The 15,232-nt window shown below is 32.7% G+C and overlaps 1 protein-coding gene across 1 annotated transcript in view; it reads left to right on the plus strand.

Annotated features, from left to right (window-relative positions):
* Positions 1-906: 906 nt before the first annotated feature.
* The window catches only part of LOC114333307 (zinc finger protein 782-like), a 476,554-nt gene continuing 462,228 nt past the window's right edge, over positions 907-15,232 (plus strand). Inside the window, exon 1 of the mRNA XM_028283167.2 lies at positions 907-1,123. The gene's annotated coding sequence lies outside the window, so the exon portion shown is untranslated. The remainder of the gene's footprint in view (positions 1,124-15,232) is intronic.

Raw genomic sequence — 15,232 nt, forward strand, 5'->3', positions numbered from 1 at the left:
ATAAGAAATATTGACGGACATACATAAATAATTCATACATACAAGCTGGGACATACATACAAAGCTTTTGGAGTAGATAAGAACATACGATAAATCATTACAAACATAATATACCAAATGTTTTTATCACTTTTCTGTTAATCCTCTAATGGGCAAAGTAGCTAATAAGAAACAGTTAGTATTTGTCCATATACCGGGTGATGTATCCAAAAAGATACTCATTCAATTTTCATCAGTACCTGCCAATGTATATTCAAGGATACTATCTAAATTGCCGCTAACCTGGCAATGTATTTTCAGAGATACTACTTTTCAAAGTGACCCTATCTATTTGTTTATAAACGAATCCTGAATATTATTTTATACGATTGATTGTTGCAGGCCTAATTATCTAGAATTATAGTTTACCAATTCAGATAATAACTTCAAACATTTAAAAAATGAATTTACTTTCCGAATGACACAAACTAACACCTTTTTTGGAAGCCATTTTTAGCACGCTTACATAAAACGCTCTCTCATTGGTGGAAATCTCTGTGTATGACATTCAAATTAATTTATTGGTTAGGCGAATACTTTATGGAGAGGGTACGTTTAAAATCTCGCGGCAACTTTACGTATATATAGAGAAATTAATTTTAATAAACAACGTATCCTGGAGTACACACCGCCAAGTTAAGGGTTAAATTTGACCCAAGTCAATTCAGTGTTTAAAAACTATGGTTTTTTGTTATATACATATTTGATCAACTGATTTATGAGCAATAAGAATTTTTGATATCTTCACGTAAATTTTACCGTACTATTTTGTCAGATTTCTCACACCACACCATATCCAACACAAGCAGGTACTCTTGTGTTGTCTTACTGCTTGTTTATGTTTAGTACCGTTCTCGATACGGCAGGAGTACGTCAACTTTGTTTTTGAACGGTTTACCACGTGCTATAGAGTATAAGTACCATTTTTCTTTAATCTGAACTATATGAAAAATATTTTTAAAGAAATACGTGTTAGAACTTAGTTTTGAACATGAATACAGTTTGAACTTGTCAATTGTGAATTTAGTTTTGTGCGTTTTTCATCATTCATTACAATATTTATTTAGCAACGTTAATAAATAAGGTAAAGTACATAAATAGTGATCAGATTTTTTTGTTTCCCTGATTATCACTTTTAAAATGGAATAAAAAAATATGAAAAAATTTTTTTTAAGAAACGCTTTTTTTTAGTTACGAGTGAGTAAAATTAAAAATATTATAAAAAAAAATCAACTAAAAAGCAAATAATTAAAAAAAATTGAAAAAATCCAACACATTCGTCAAAGAAAAGCGTGGTGCGTCTTCATCGAATTAAGTTCGTCCCACGCTTTTCTTTAACGAATGTGTTAGATTTTTTCAATTTTTTTTTATTTTTTGCTTTTTGGTTGATTTGTTTTATATGTTTAATTTTAGTCACTCGTAACTAAAAAAGCTTAAAAAATTTTTTTTCATACTTTTGATATTTTTTACTTTTTAGTCTTACACTTTTCAAACATTAAAATATAATAGCATCATGTTTATTAACATATGTATAAAACATAATATGTACTAACATGAAAAGTAGTCGGAATCGGCAAAAAAATTGAAACTTTATTATTTATTTATGAAGCATAACATAAACAATTAACGTAAAAAGTGAAATTATGTATAGTTCATATAATTAGCTACAATCTGTAAAAGTTTCAAGTTTTTACATTGTAAAAAACAAGCGAATTTAAGCATTTTCCATTAAAATCGTTTTTTATTATTTAAACAATTAATAATCATAAAAAATTTTTTTTCATTGACTATTCGTGTATTGTTTCCACGAATGCATATGTCTGCAAATTTTCATTCATTTGCATTGGGGAAAAGGCAGTCAAATTAACGTCTAAAAATTTGACGCAAACTATTGAACTAAATAAAAGCGTTTAAAAAAGCTTCTTTGAATTTCAAAAATACACAATAGAACAGTTTTGGCCTTTAGAAAACTCGTTCGAATCCTTCCCTTTATTCATTTCTTTAAGTATTCGTTTAATTTTCTTTTATTTTGCATATTCTTCTTCCAATTGTTCATGTCTGTACATTTTGAATATTTTTATCATTATTGCTATGTCTTTGTCATGCACTCTATTTTCTTCTGTGTTGTATTTGTCGCGACAGAACTAATTTTGACATCCTTTCTTTAAATTATTTTATATATGTCCTATATATTATTTTTTCTTTTTTCTAGCGTCGACACACCTTTCCGGTAGGAATCGAGCACGCTGGTTCGATTGGCCATCAGACCGACTTTCTAAATGTCCCAACCTTCATATTTCTGATGACTTTATAAAGTTTGTTATTTTTACTTCATCATAGAGTTTTTATTATATTTGCTTTTGTTTTTATCTTGCATACTTCCATTTATATTTTTAGCGTTGGTTTAAAGAGTACTCTAACCAATGGATTTCCTTGTCTCATTCTTTGTTTTGCATAACAATCCTGATTATGCCATTTAGACTTTTTTGGTTGGTTTTAGCATTATTTTCTAATTGGACCATATTTCGTTTAGTACAGGAACTGAAGCTTTTCACCTCGCAATTTTTACAGAATGGATCGATTTGCTTGAAAATTTGAGAATAAGTAGTGGATAGTCCAAGGATCAAAATCTATATGATACCGTAATTCGCTTTTACCATGAGGGTGGTTGCCACCCCATCTCGGGGGTCGAAATTTGTTATTATATTTTGACTGCAAAAGTTGATAAAAACATTCATTCTAAGCCAAAAATGTTCTATACATTTTTTTGATAAAATTAACAGTTTTCGATTTATTCGCTATCGAAAGTGTTAGTTTTATATCGAAAAAATCAATTTTTTTCGATAGTATACTCATTTACGATTCACTCAATTTTTGCCGTAGAAAAATTTTCTTTAAACCATGTTTTTAGGAATAAATAACCTACAATTTCATATTTAAACATGTTTTCGTATCTCTGATGCTAATCTTTATATTCTGAAGAAAATGGCATTTTTTACCAAACTACAAAAATTCTACAAAACTACAAAAACTAATCATTTTAAGCCAGTCAAACTTCTAGAATCTATTAATAATACATAAATAAAGAATCATGAACAAGGCTAATGACTAAAAACACCGATAACTTACATTATTATGCTCCCAATTATATTTCTCATTTTTTTTTTCAAAAAAATATATTGATTTTTTAACCGTAACTTTTTTATTTTTTATCTTAGAAAATTTGGTAAAAAAGGATTTTGTAGGTTTTTACAAGATCTATAAGGCTATTAGTATTAAATCTTTTTAAAATCCTCAGCCGCAAAAAGGGGTGACTTTGAAAGGGTTGGTAAAGGTGGTTTTTGCATGTTATTACAAGTTTTAATTGTCAATAGCTCACTCACTTTTTGCCTTAAAAAAAATTTTGGCAAACTATCTTCTTGGGCACTAAATAAGCTACAATTTCATATTCAAACATTTTTTCGTATCTCTGATGCTAATCTTTTTATTCTGAAGAGAAGGGCATTTTTTTCCAAAGTACAAAAATTCGTTATCCGCTTTTAACTCCATTTTATTTTTTAAACTAATCATTCTAAGCCGGTCAAACTTCTAGAACCTGTTAATAATATATAAATAAAGAAGACTAAATAAGGTCAATGACTAATTTAAATTAGGGCGGTGATTAGGGGGTTGTGTCGGATCACTTTTTCCCTGAAAAAAATAGGGACTGACATTCTATTCATTATAAGTCACTTAATTTTTGAGCTAGAGACTTTTTTATTTCTGGAGATAGATGTTTTTAAATACTTTAAATTAGATTAAACAAGTTATCCTCGAAAAATGCATAGTTTTCCCGTCTTTTGAGTTTGAAACTGCAATATTTAGCATTTGACGAAGAAGAGCTACAATATATTAAAGTATAACTCAATTACTGTTGGCCTTAAAGAAAATTAGAAAACACGGTTTTTCTCAAAAGGTACATTTTCGTTAAGTAAAGTTGATTTGATAAAACGAAAACTTTTTGAGTTATTAACAGAAAACATTGATTTTTTCGACATAAAACTAACATTTTCGATAGCGAATAAATCAAAAACTATAAATTTTATCAAAAAAATGTATTAAACGTTTTTTGCTTAGAATGAATGTTTTTACCAACTTTTGCGGTCAAAATATAATAAAAAATTTCCACCCCCGTGATGGGGTGGCAACCACCCCCATGGTAAAAGCTCCTTACGGCATCATATAGATATTGATCCTTGGACTATCCACTACTTATACTCAAATTTTCAAGCAAATCTATCCATTTTGTAAAAATTGCGAGGTTTTGTCCTATTTTAAGCTTCATTACTTGGACTAGTTGTACTTCTAGTTACTCGTATTTTAGTTCCCGAAATATTTGATTTCATATTATTGTATCGTACGCTTGTTTGCAATCTATGAACATTAAAAGGAGTATGATTTTCTTTCCGTAGCATGTAACAGCTTATTAGCACGTTTACTATTAGTAAGTTTTAATTACTTGAGGAGGTAGGAGCAAAATTTTGGTCCAATGTTATTTAAATTCATTTATTTGTTTTTAATTCTGAGAAAACTAATAAATATTTAAAAAAAATTTAAACGCAGAATGAAAGATTACATTATTACCGAGGGCCGAAAGACCCGAAAGAATAAACGAAAAGTTTCTTTTGAATGAAAATATATGAAATTAAAAATCACACTAAATTTTCTCTTTTTTTTTCACCTTTTAAACCTATTAAAATGAACATAGAAATTTTCAGGGACTTTAAGCCCTCGATAATAATGTAATCTTTCATTTTTAAAGGATTCGAACAAATGAATGCATTTAAATAGCATTCTACCAAGATTTTGCGCCTACCCCTTTAATTAAATACTAAGGTTATTTTAATGAAGGATTTATTTAAATTGCGATTTTTTTCTCCAATCACTCATTTTTATTCGTAAATATTTTCATTTTAGTCAGGCTCATTTATTCTTTTTTTTTATTTATTTGTCATATCCATTATTATCTGATCGTAATCTAATTTATTTCTGCCTTTTTCCCTTACTATTGCAAGTAGACTTTCGGGACTCATAGTTTGGATATTTTCTACTATTTAACACGTTGACGGACAGTGCGTCAAATGTATAAGCAAGTGTTGTGACACTATATGTATTTTGCAAAATAGAGTAGGAAAAATGCAACGTCTATATACGTTGTGTCATATTACATCAATCGAAATTAGACGTCTATAGACGTTCTGTCCGTTAACGTGTTAACTGCCTTCACTCTTTTCGTTTCGTTTCACTCGAAATTTTTAAAGCATATATTTTTCATTTTTCTGAAGATTATCGAATCCGTTACAAGCATTCAGTCTTATTCTAATAAAAGTTATGAATTTTTTAAAGTAAAAGGTGCAAATATATGAATTGTTAAAGTTAAATCGCAAAAGTTAAGTGACAAAATTTGAAATTTTAGCTTTTTAATCACGTTTATAATAAAATATAAATTACAAGAAAAACGTGATTTAATTTTTTTTTATTTTTAAGGTAAAATTGCGATTTTGACAATGTTCTCCCATTTATAATTCAAAATAAACTTTATCTTCGTTTTCAGCACCATAAAAAACATAAAGTAAGACCAAAATTAGTCATTCACCAGTCGTGGTCAGTGTCTCGAGAAATCAGCGATTCTATTTGGTGAGAAATCGAGAAATAAGCGATAAATATTCTGGAGGTGTATAACGTCGGTTTTAAAAGTTGCAACATTTTTTGTCTATAAAATATTTTGGTCGAAAACTCCCCACAAAACTTATTTGTGCTCTATATTTTAACATAAACGTGATTACAAATCGATTTAACTTTGTAATTCACGAATCTGCACCTTTTGTTTAAAAAAAATATAGCTTCTATAAGAATAAGCTTGACTGAAAGCTTGCAACAGGTCCTATAGTCCTCAGAAATGTAAGAAATATATTCTGTAATCTGAATATATTTCTAAAGTATTTGAAATAAATTTCTGAAATAAATATATCTGAAAAAAAAATAATAAAATCGAACAGAGCTGTAGCGAGTTAAATGCAAAAAAAACGTGATTTCTTTTTTTTTATTTTTAGGGTAAAAATTGCGTTTCTGAGGATGTTCCCCCTTATAATTTAAAATAAACTTAATTTTCCTTTTCGGCACTATCAAAAACATAGAGTATGAACAAAACTAGCCACTCACTACAGCTTGGTCAGTAACTATGTCATTTTCGCCTAGGTATGTCAATATCAGGCGAGGTAGAATTCTTAACCATTCAGATTGAAAATCTGATTTTAAATATTGAGTTTACTTGTTTTTATACTGATTTTTGCTTACTGTTTTTTCTGTTTGTCTTTTGTGACGTTTTTAATATTATTGTGATTATATTGCTTGTATTTCTTGTGTTAATCGTTATTCTAACCTAATCTAGTTTTGTATGTCTAGTCCCTGACGACTAATATTTTTATAAAATTTTCCGTTTGGGATGTTACTCATTAGTTAAACTTGTTAATTATACTATTATTTTTTCTTTTGTTGAATTTTAAACGCACCATTTAGCAACTGACATGAACGCCAATTTACATGATTTACAATCAACCATATGAACTCGAGTCTGTCAACACTGATATGATGGACCACATGCAAAGTATAAACGCTTCTTTGGGGCGTCCTAGTTTTCGATAAGCAATTTTCTTTAATGAGCTTTCAAACTATTGATCACTTGCAACTTTCGATACATTTTCATTGTTTCTGCTCAATAAAATATTGACTACACCGCAAATATTCTCAATTATAAAACAACTATACAATAGACAGTTGACAAAATGCTCAAAAAGTTTCAAAACCAAGGGCTTCTGAGGATGCTATCACTTATTACTTTAAACTTATCGCTTATTTAACCACTAATGCTATGTTGTATTTTTGATTGTCACTATTTCACAATCACAAGGTTAACAGCCATGCTTTGACTAAAAAGATATGTTGGTGGATGTTTTATGCCCTATAATACATCAAATGCTGATTTTTCTGTGAGTTTATGCATTATTTTTATGTGGTTTACTATTCTGTACATATTTGGGAGTGTTCGCAAATTGTGAATTTTTTAATGTGCAAATGGCAAAACTATTTTATTTATGAATTTTACGAAATAAAAGGAAGATATCGAGCAGTGAATTTTATTTAACCTTGCCCAAATATACTTTCGCTCCTAGAGCATCTTCAGGGGCATTTCGTCAAGAAAAGAAAGGTATTCTCGAATGCCATTTATTATGATTGGTGGCAAGTTAAATTATTAACATATATGTAGGTATCTAACAAATACACTATTACACGAAGGACAAACAGATAAATTTGAGTGCCGGTATACTTCTACATTTTTTGAAGATGGAGGTTTTTGTACCTCCGTCTCAAATGTAACCATAGTTACATTTAGTCTTTGTCAGCCATGTATTTAGGATTTATAAAAAAATGTTAAAAAGTCAATCAAAATTAGATCATAACTTCAAAATTAAGCAATTTTTTAATATTTTTTAAATTTCCTGAAGAATTTTTATTGTTTTTTATGTTATCCGAAATGTTCAACAGCCGTTTACTAATGATATTTTTAATGTTATGTATAGTAATCAACAATCTTTTATAATCCAAATTCTAGTAATTTATTCATTACTATTTTCTGTTCTTTCATACATATTCTAATTTTTTTTTAATCCATTTCTTTCCAAATGAACCCAGGCTAATTTTTTTTATTTCAAAATTCGTGTTAAAATACTAGCTTTTCGAATATATAAAAAGATTTTTTATACGCACAACATTTTTAAAGTTATTCTAAATGATTATAAACTACAAAATTTCAAAAATTTGGCATTAGGATTTTTGACTACATTAATTAATTTTTTATCTTTTTTTAATACATTTTGATACTATCACTCTTCTACTTTCATTTGGCATACTTAGAATTGCCCTATCTTCATTATTTTCTGTCTTATGTTATTGCAAAATCTCTGGGATAAACAAATAGAATAACTATTATACTAATTAATGGATCGGAATTTTGAGGGTTTGTGAAGTACCCCAATACCCAACTTTGGGTGAAACACTAAAGTTTTAAGGTAGTTTTAGTAAAAGTTATTAACAAATAACGATTTTCACTTATTTTGCAGTTTGCGTAGCAACAAATTAACTTTCTAACTTTCAAAAATCGGCATTTTGAAGGTTTTTCAATGTTCTAAAAAATTAAATTTTGTAATTTTATGTCAACTATTTAGCTTTTGAATGGGATGCAAAAAATCGAAAGAAATCGCGATTTTTACACTAAATTGTTAATAATTAAAAACGGACGCGAACTCTAGGCAGGAAACAGGTAGGTTTTCTTCCTATAGATCTACAATAACTAATTAAAAAATATGAAAAAAATTTTTTAAGAAACGCTTTTCTTTAGTTACTAAAGAAATTAACTAAAAAGCAAAAAATAAAAAAAAATTGAAAAAATCTAACACATTCGTCAAAGAAAAGCGTGGCGCGTCTTATTATGTGTTAGATTTTTTCAATTTTTTTTGATTTTTTGCTTTTAGTTTGATTTTTTTTAAAATATTTTAATTTTAGTCACTCGTAACTAAAGAAAAGCGTTTCCTAAAAAAATTTTTTTCATATTTTTTTATTTTTTACTTTTTAGTCTTACACTTTTCAAACATTAAAATATATCGTCATGTTTCTTAAAATATGTATAAAACATATGATGTACTAAACATGAAAAGGGAATCGGCAAAAAATTTTAAACTTTATTGTTTATTTATGAAGCATAACGTAAACAATTAACGTAAAAAGTGAAATTATGTATAGCTCATATCATTAGCTACAATCCGTAAAAGTTTCAAGTTTTTACATTGTAAAAAACAAGAGAATTTAAGCATTTTCCATTAAAATCGTTTTTTTATTTAAACAATTAATAAACATAAAAAAATTTTTTTATTGATTATTCGTGTATTGTTCCCGCGAATGCATATGTCTGCAAATTTTCATTCATTTGCATTGGAGAAAAGGCAGTGAAATTAACGTCTAAAGATTTGACGCAAACTATTGAACTAAATAAAAGAGTTTAAAAAAGTAGTCAGCTACCTGGATCTTTGAGTGTCTCGAGAAAATCTTTATTTCTCTGGACTGTTATTGATTCTATTGTATTCTATTGGGTTTGTTTTATGTTTTTGTCTTACGTCTATGAGGTCCATCTCTTGCATTATTCATTTTTGTTCCCAATTGGTTTTCATGAACCCGATGTCATCTTCCTGTATCTTTGATATTTTCGTTGTTAGATCACTCCATGTTACTTCAACGTCTGTCTGTACCAAGTTAATACTTATTTCTCTTGTCACCTTTTCCTTTTTAACTTTCAGAAATCTTTTTAACCTAATATCCATTATAACTGGATTATGATCACTATGTTTATCAGTTCAAGGGTAGGTTTTCGTATATTTTATGTACTTATTACAGTTGTTATTGATCAAAATGGAGTCAATTTGATTATTAACAATGCTATTAGTATCTTCCGTTGCTGCAGGTGATTTTCAAGGATGTTGTTGAATAAGGTATTGGCTATTAACATGTTCTCTACGCAGAATTGTATAAGTCTCTCTCCCCGATTGTTCCTGATATCGAGACCGTACGCTCCTATCTTGTCTCCTTCAGCACCACGACCAAGTTTGGAGTTAAAGTCTTTCATGATTATCGTTATCTCACCTCTTTTTGTCACTCGAATTATTTCATCTATGTTGTTATACAATTTTTCGATTTCATCCTCTGAATTGTCACTTGTTGGAGCATAGACCTGAATAATATTTATATTATTAGGTTTGTATGGATTGTTCGTAACTTCAACATTGCTACTATATCATTTAGTTTAGAGTGATGAAGTCTGTGACTGATGGCGCAATTTTCTCCCGTACTACCTTTGTTACCCTAGTCAATTATCTACTAGGATTGTATGCAATAGAATGATAACAAAACTCGTCAAATGCCTAACGAATGAACAATCTGCCTTTAGAAAATAATGTAGTACCTATTACAGTATGGTGCAAATGAAAGGAATAAATTCGTTATTTCGTAAACTGGCGACTTTAATTAAAATTCCCGAAGCAGGTCGATTTTTATTTTTAAATTATAATATTTTGGCATACACATCTTAAAAGTAACGTCATCCATCTGGGCGTGATGACGTCATCAATAATTTTTTTAAATAAGAATAGGGGCCGTGTCCTAGCTCATTTGAAAAGCTATTTAACTCTCTATTCAGTAATGTAAACATTAACATAATTAATTATACAGGGTGTCCAAACAATCTTTTTTAATTAAATTAATTGGCAAAAAAAGAAGAATGTATGTAATTTATTTAATTCAAAATACGTTTTACTGTTGCCATAAAACAGAGAAGAATGATTATTTCACAAATAAACATTGCTTTTCGCTTAAATTCAATGTTCAAGCCAGCTCCCGCCGGCCACTGCCTCTTAGAAGTTTAAACATTATTTAATTTAAATGAAATAAATGGCGACTCGAGGGCGTTATTCGAGGACTTATTCCCCGTTAGAGGGCGTTCTAACCTTACTCCGGTATAAATAGTTTTATTGTATACCGAGAACTACGGAAGTTTTGATTTAAATTTGTCTTCTTGCATAGCCTCCTTGACAAAAGGTAGACCTAGAAATAGCGCTATCGGGGGATGGCAGGAGACAGATTTAAATCAAAACTAAACCGTCTATTTTTGTATTTTTATTTAATTTAAGCGAAAAGCAATGGTTATTTATGAAATAAACATTTTTTTCTTATTTTTGGCAGTAGTAAAATGTATCTTGAATTAAATAAATAACATTACATTCTTCTTTTTTTTTTGTCAATTAATTTAATTCAAGAAAATTTTTTTGGCCATAAATAATTATATTAATGTTTATATTTTTTTCCCTGGAAGCCGTATCTTGTGAACCGGTTGTACTGCAGCCACTTGGCTTATTGTACATCTTTCATTCGTTTATGAAACCCATTCCAGAATTATACAGGTCTAGTGGGTGGGTGCCATATATATTTGGAGTCACTTCGATGTCTCCGAAAAGTGTTTGCCGCATACGATCCAATGCCTCACAGTCATGCAAAACATGGTTGACTATTTCAGGTTCTCTGTTACAGAGTCTGCAGCTCAAGTCTCCAGGAAACAGCCCCATTGTATGCAGGTAACCCTTAGCTGGCGCTTGTCCAGTGAGGAAACCTGTCATGACTCTGAGCTGATTTCTGCTTGTTTTCAGCAGTAAATCAGCCCTATACTAGTACATGTCCGTCCGATATACATCTTGCCATGTATTTGACCGGGTACACTCTCCCAGTGTGAGTTGTGTTGGCTTCGGATACAGGCTTTTTTTCGTTCGCGGACGGTGCTTTTTGGCACTTCTACGGCCCGATCTGGACCCAGGTATTTCGTAGCTGATGCTCTCTTGGCAATTGCATCAGCTCTTTCATTACCGTATATGCCCCGATGACCTGGAACCCATACCAGCATAACACTGTTATGTTGTGCCAGTCTGTCAAGTTCTTGTCGACATTCCCACACCAGCCTAGAGTTCACCTTAGCTGCTTGGCTATCTGTGCATATGTTAACCCGCTGCAGTTCGAATGCCCTCAGGTTGTTTTCTCTTGTACATTGCAAGATTGCAAAAATCTCTGCCTAAAATACGGAGGTATATTCTCCCAGTGGAATAGAAATGTTGAAATTTCCACCACTACAGAATATTCCTGCGCCCAAACCGTCTGCAGTTTTAGACCCGTCCGTACACCAGGTGTAACCCTGCAGTCTGGGTCGAGAGTTTCCTCTGTCCCATTCGTCTCGTGGGCAAATGTCCACTTGAATAGATACTTCAGGCTTGTATCTTGATGTCATATGGTCAAAAATCATCATCCATTCGGCATCATTAGTTTCATTCGTTATTCTACTATGTACTGTTTTAATTGGTACGTTGCTCAGGTTTTCTCGCAGTCTATAATATCCCATTCTCGCCTCACCTCTTATTGTCATATGTATGTAAAGGAGGGATATCCAGTAGTGCCTCCATAGCTGCCGTAGGTGTGCCCCTCATAGCCACCGTGATCCCGAGACAAGCAAGTCTTTGCACCTTGCTTAATTTGATGATGGCACTTTTTTGTTGCACTTTTGGCCACCATACCGCTGATGCATATGTAATTGTGGGTTTTACCACCATGTTATAAGTTACCCCAATATGGTACCCCGTCAAAATAGCCCCGTCAAAAAAGCTCCGACAAAATAGCCCCGACATAATATCCCGCACACAAAATAGCTCCGACAAAATAGCCTGCAGACAAAATAGCCGCGGAATAATAGCCCGCCGACAATATAGCCCCGACAAAATAGCCCCGACAAAATAGCCCCGAAAAAAAAGCTCCCTTCAGAAATCATCATGAAATAATTCCTTAAAAATACATTTTTTCGGAAATGGTAATTAACCTCTATTCAGATGTTTATCTTAACCACATTAAATAAAAATTGTCTTTTCAGAGAACTCGAGTCCTGTCTATCTTGAAAGTTTGAACATTTAAGTTAAGCGAAAATCAATGTTAATTTATGATATAAATATTTTTTTCTGTTTTCGAGCAAGAGTAAAATGCATTTTAAATTAAATAAATTAAATACTTTCTTCCTTTTTGTCAAATAATTTAAATTAAAAAAAAGTTTTTGGACACCTTGTATAAATAATTATGTAATTGTTTATAAGAGGCTGTTTTAGCCGGGGCTATTTTAGCCGGGGCTGTTTTGACCGGGGCTATTTTGTGTGCGATCTATTTTGTCGGGGCTATTTTGTTTGCGGGCTATTTTGTCGAGGCTATTTTGTGGACGGGCTATTTTGACGGGGCTGTTTTGACCGGGCTATTTTGACGGGTCACGGTCCAATATACCATGTCTGGTCTCAAACCCCACATTTTTCCATGAGTACGTCTGGCTACCATTAACGTAGTTACCCCTCTCTTCGTTATTCTTTCTCTCTGCTGATTCCAAGTAAGTCTTGAGTCTAATTATTATCCCGAGATACTTTACTTCACTCACCAGATTTAAATGTAGACCATTTAGACTTAGAGGACCCAATTCCTCTGAATTCCTCCTTTTAGTAAATGTCATGATTGTCGGTCTTGACGGTCCAGTTAGCTGGGGCACAGTCGATCGACAAGTTTAGTGGATTTGCGATTTGCGGTCGCTGGTTCGAGCCTCAGCTAGGTCAGAAATTTATAAAAGGCCAACGCCGTAGTATAAAACTCAAAGAGTCTACGGCTTGGTGTGGATAAACTGGCGTCGGATCGGCCTATAGAGGAGCGGTACGGCAAGGGATAAGGGCTTGAGGCTTGGTGATACTCCTCCATAGATCCCTACCGAAGGGCGTTGACGCCTAAGAACGGTATATATATATATATATATATATATATATATATATATATATATATATATATATATATATATATATGATTTTTGACTTTAGAGGACTAATGTTAAACCCTACATTTGAAGTCCATTCTGTTACTCTCTGACTGTACCATTAAATTTTCCGTGGGCTAAGATGACTAGGTCATCCGTATAGCCCAGAACATGATGCCTATCGTTGTCGAGTCTAGCTATCAGGCCATCCATGACCAGATTCCACAATAGAGGAGATAAGACTCCCCCCTGCGGGCAACCTTTGGCTACCTGAGTTGACACTGTATCCCCTAGCAACGTAGCATATATCACACGGCTCCTCAGCATGCAGTCTATCCATCTGCAGCTTTTTTCGTCTATTCCTTTTAGACGGATCGCCCTTGTGATCGCTTCGTAGGGGGTGTTGTCAAATTCTTCCTCAATACCGAGAAATGCACCCAACATCACATCTTGGTTTTCTAGAACGTACCCACCCTCATTCCGTCTCCACCCTCTGTACGATATGGTGCAGTGCCGTTTCTGTGGAGACTCCCACTCGATACGCATAATGTCCCAGATGTATCGGACTTTCAACCGATACACCATCCCTGATGTGCCTATCGAGCAGTTTTTCTAAGGTCTTTAGTAAGAATGACACCAAACTTATTGGCCGCAGAGACTTAGCCCTTTCCTGTCCTATTTTGCCAGGTTTGGGTATAAAAGCCACACTTATCAGCCTCCATGCTTTTGGTATGTACCCCAGTCCTAAACTAGCCTGCAGTATCTTACACAATTTTTTGAAAAGAAGATCGTTTCTCTTTTGTATAAGTATTGGATAAATCCCGTCCGGGCCCGGCGATTTATATGGCTCGAATGAGTTTATTGCCAATTTGATTTTGTCCTGGTTTATAACTTCTTTTGCCACATGCCAGTTTTCCCTAGAACCATAAGTCATGATATCCAGTCCGGTTTGCCATGTGTCTAGTGGTATCAGTTTTGTTTCAGACTCAGGAAAGTGCACCCTGAAAAGCTCTTTCAGGGTGTCTTCACCATTCTGAGTGTATTCACCTGACTCTTTTTGGAGCGAGGGAATACTTATCTGAGGTTCCTTTGAGAGAACTTTATGGAGCCTTGACATTTCTGAAGTCCCTTCTATCTCTTCACAATGCCTTCTCCACGATTCTCTTTTTGCCCTTCTCAGTTCCTTATTGTAGTCAGTCAGAGTTTTGCGATAATCGCCCCACTCACCTGATCTTTTGGCGAAATTAAATTTTCGTCTAACCTCTGTCCTTTGATTTGCAAGATTTGAATTCTTCACTATCTCCGGACAGTTGTCTTCGAACGCTGAAATGACAATCTCCCGCGGTATACCCGCTGGTATTCTCCCGCGGTATTCCCGCTGGTATTCTCCCGCGGTCTCTTTTTACCCTCGGGTTTTACCAGTACTCCCGTTTTGTTTTTATGGGGATTTGCTATGGTCCATATCCCAGCAGTCATTTTTGCCTCTCTCGTCATCTTTCTTTTTTGAGCTCCAGAAAGGCGTTTTTGCTACTTTGTGTAGAGTCTGTTCCACTTGGAACACCTTCTGGCTCAGTATTTGGGATAGATACAGAATCCACGGCTGAAGTCGCCTCTGTGTCTGTTCCCGTTTTTGTGTTTGTTTTTTCAGTCTCGTTCTCCATATTTGTTCCCACGAGTCGGGACGAAATGATGTCAGGCACGGCAGTGCGCCCTTACCGTGCTAAGGCTATAATC

The sequence above is a fragment of the Diabrotica virgifera genome, chromosome 8, assembly GCF_917563875.1.
Source record: "Diabrotica virgifera virgifera chromosome 8, PGI_DIABVI_V3a".
Lineage (NCBI taxonomy): Eukaryota > Metazoa > Arthropoda > Insecta > Coleoptera > Chrysomelidae > Diabrotica > Diabrotica virgifera.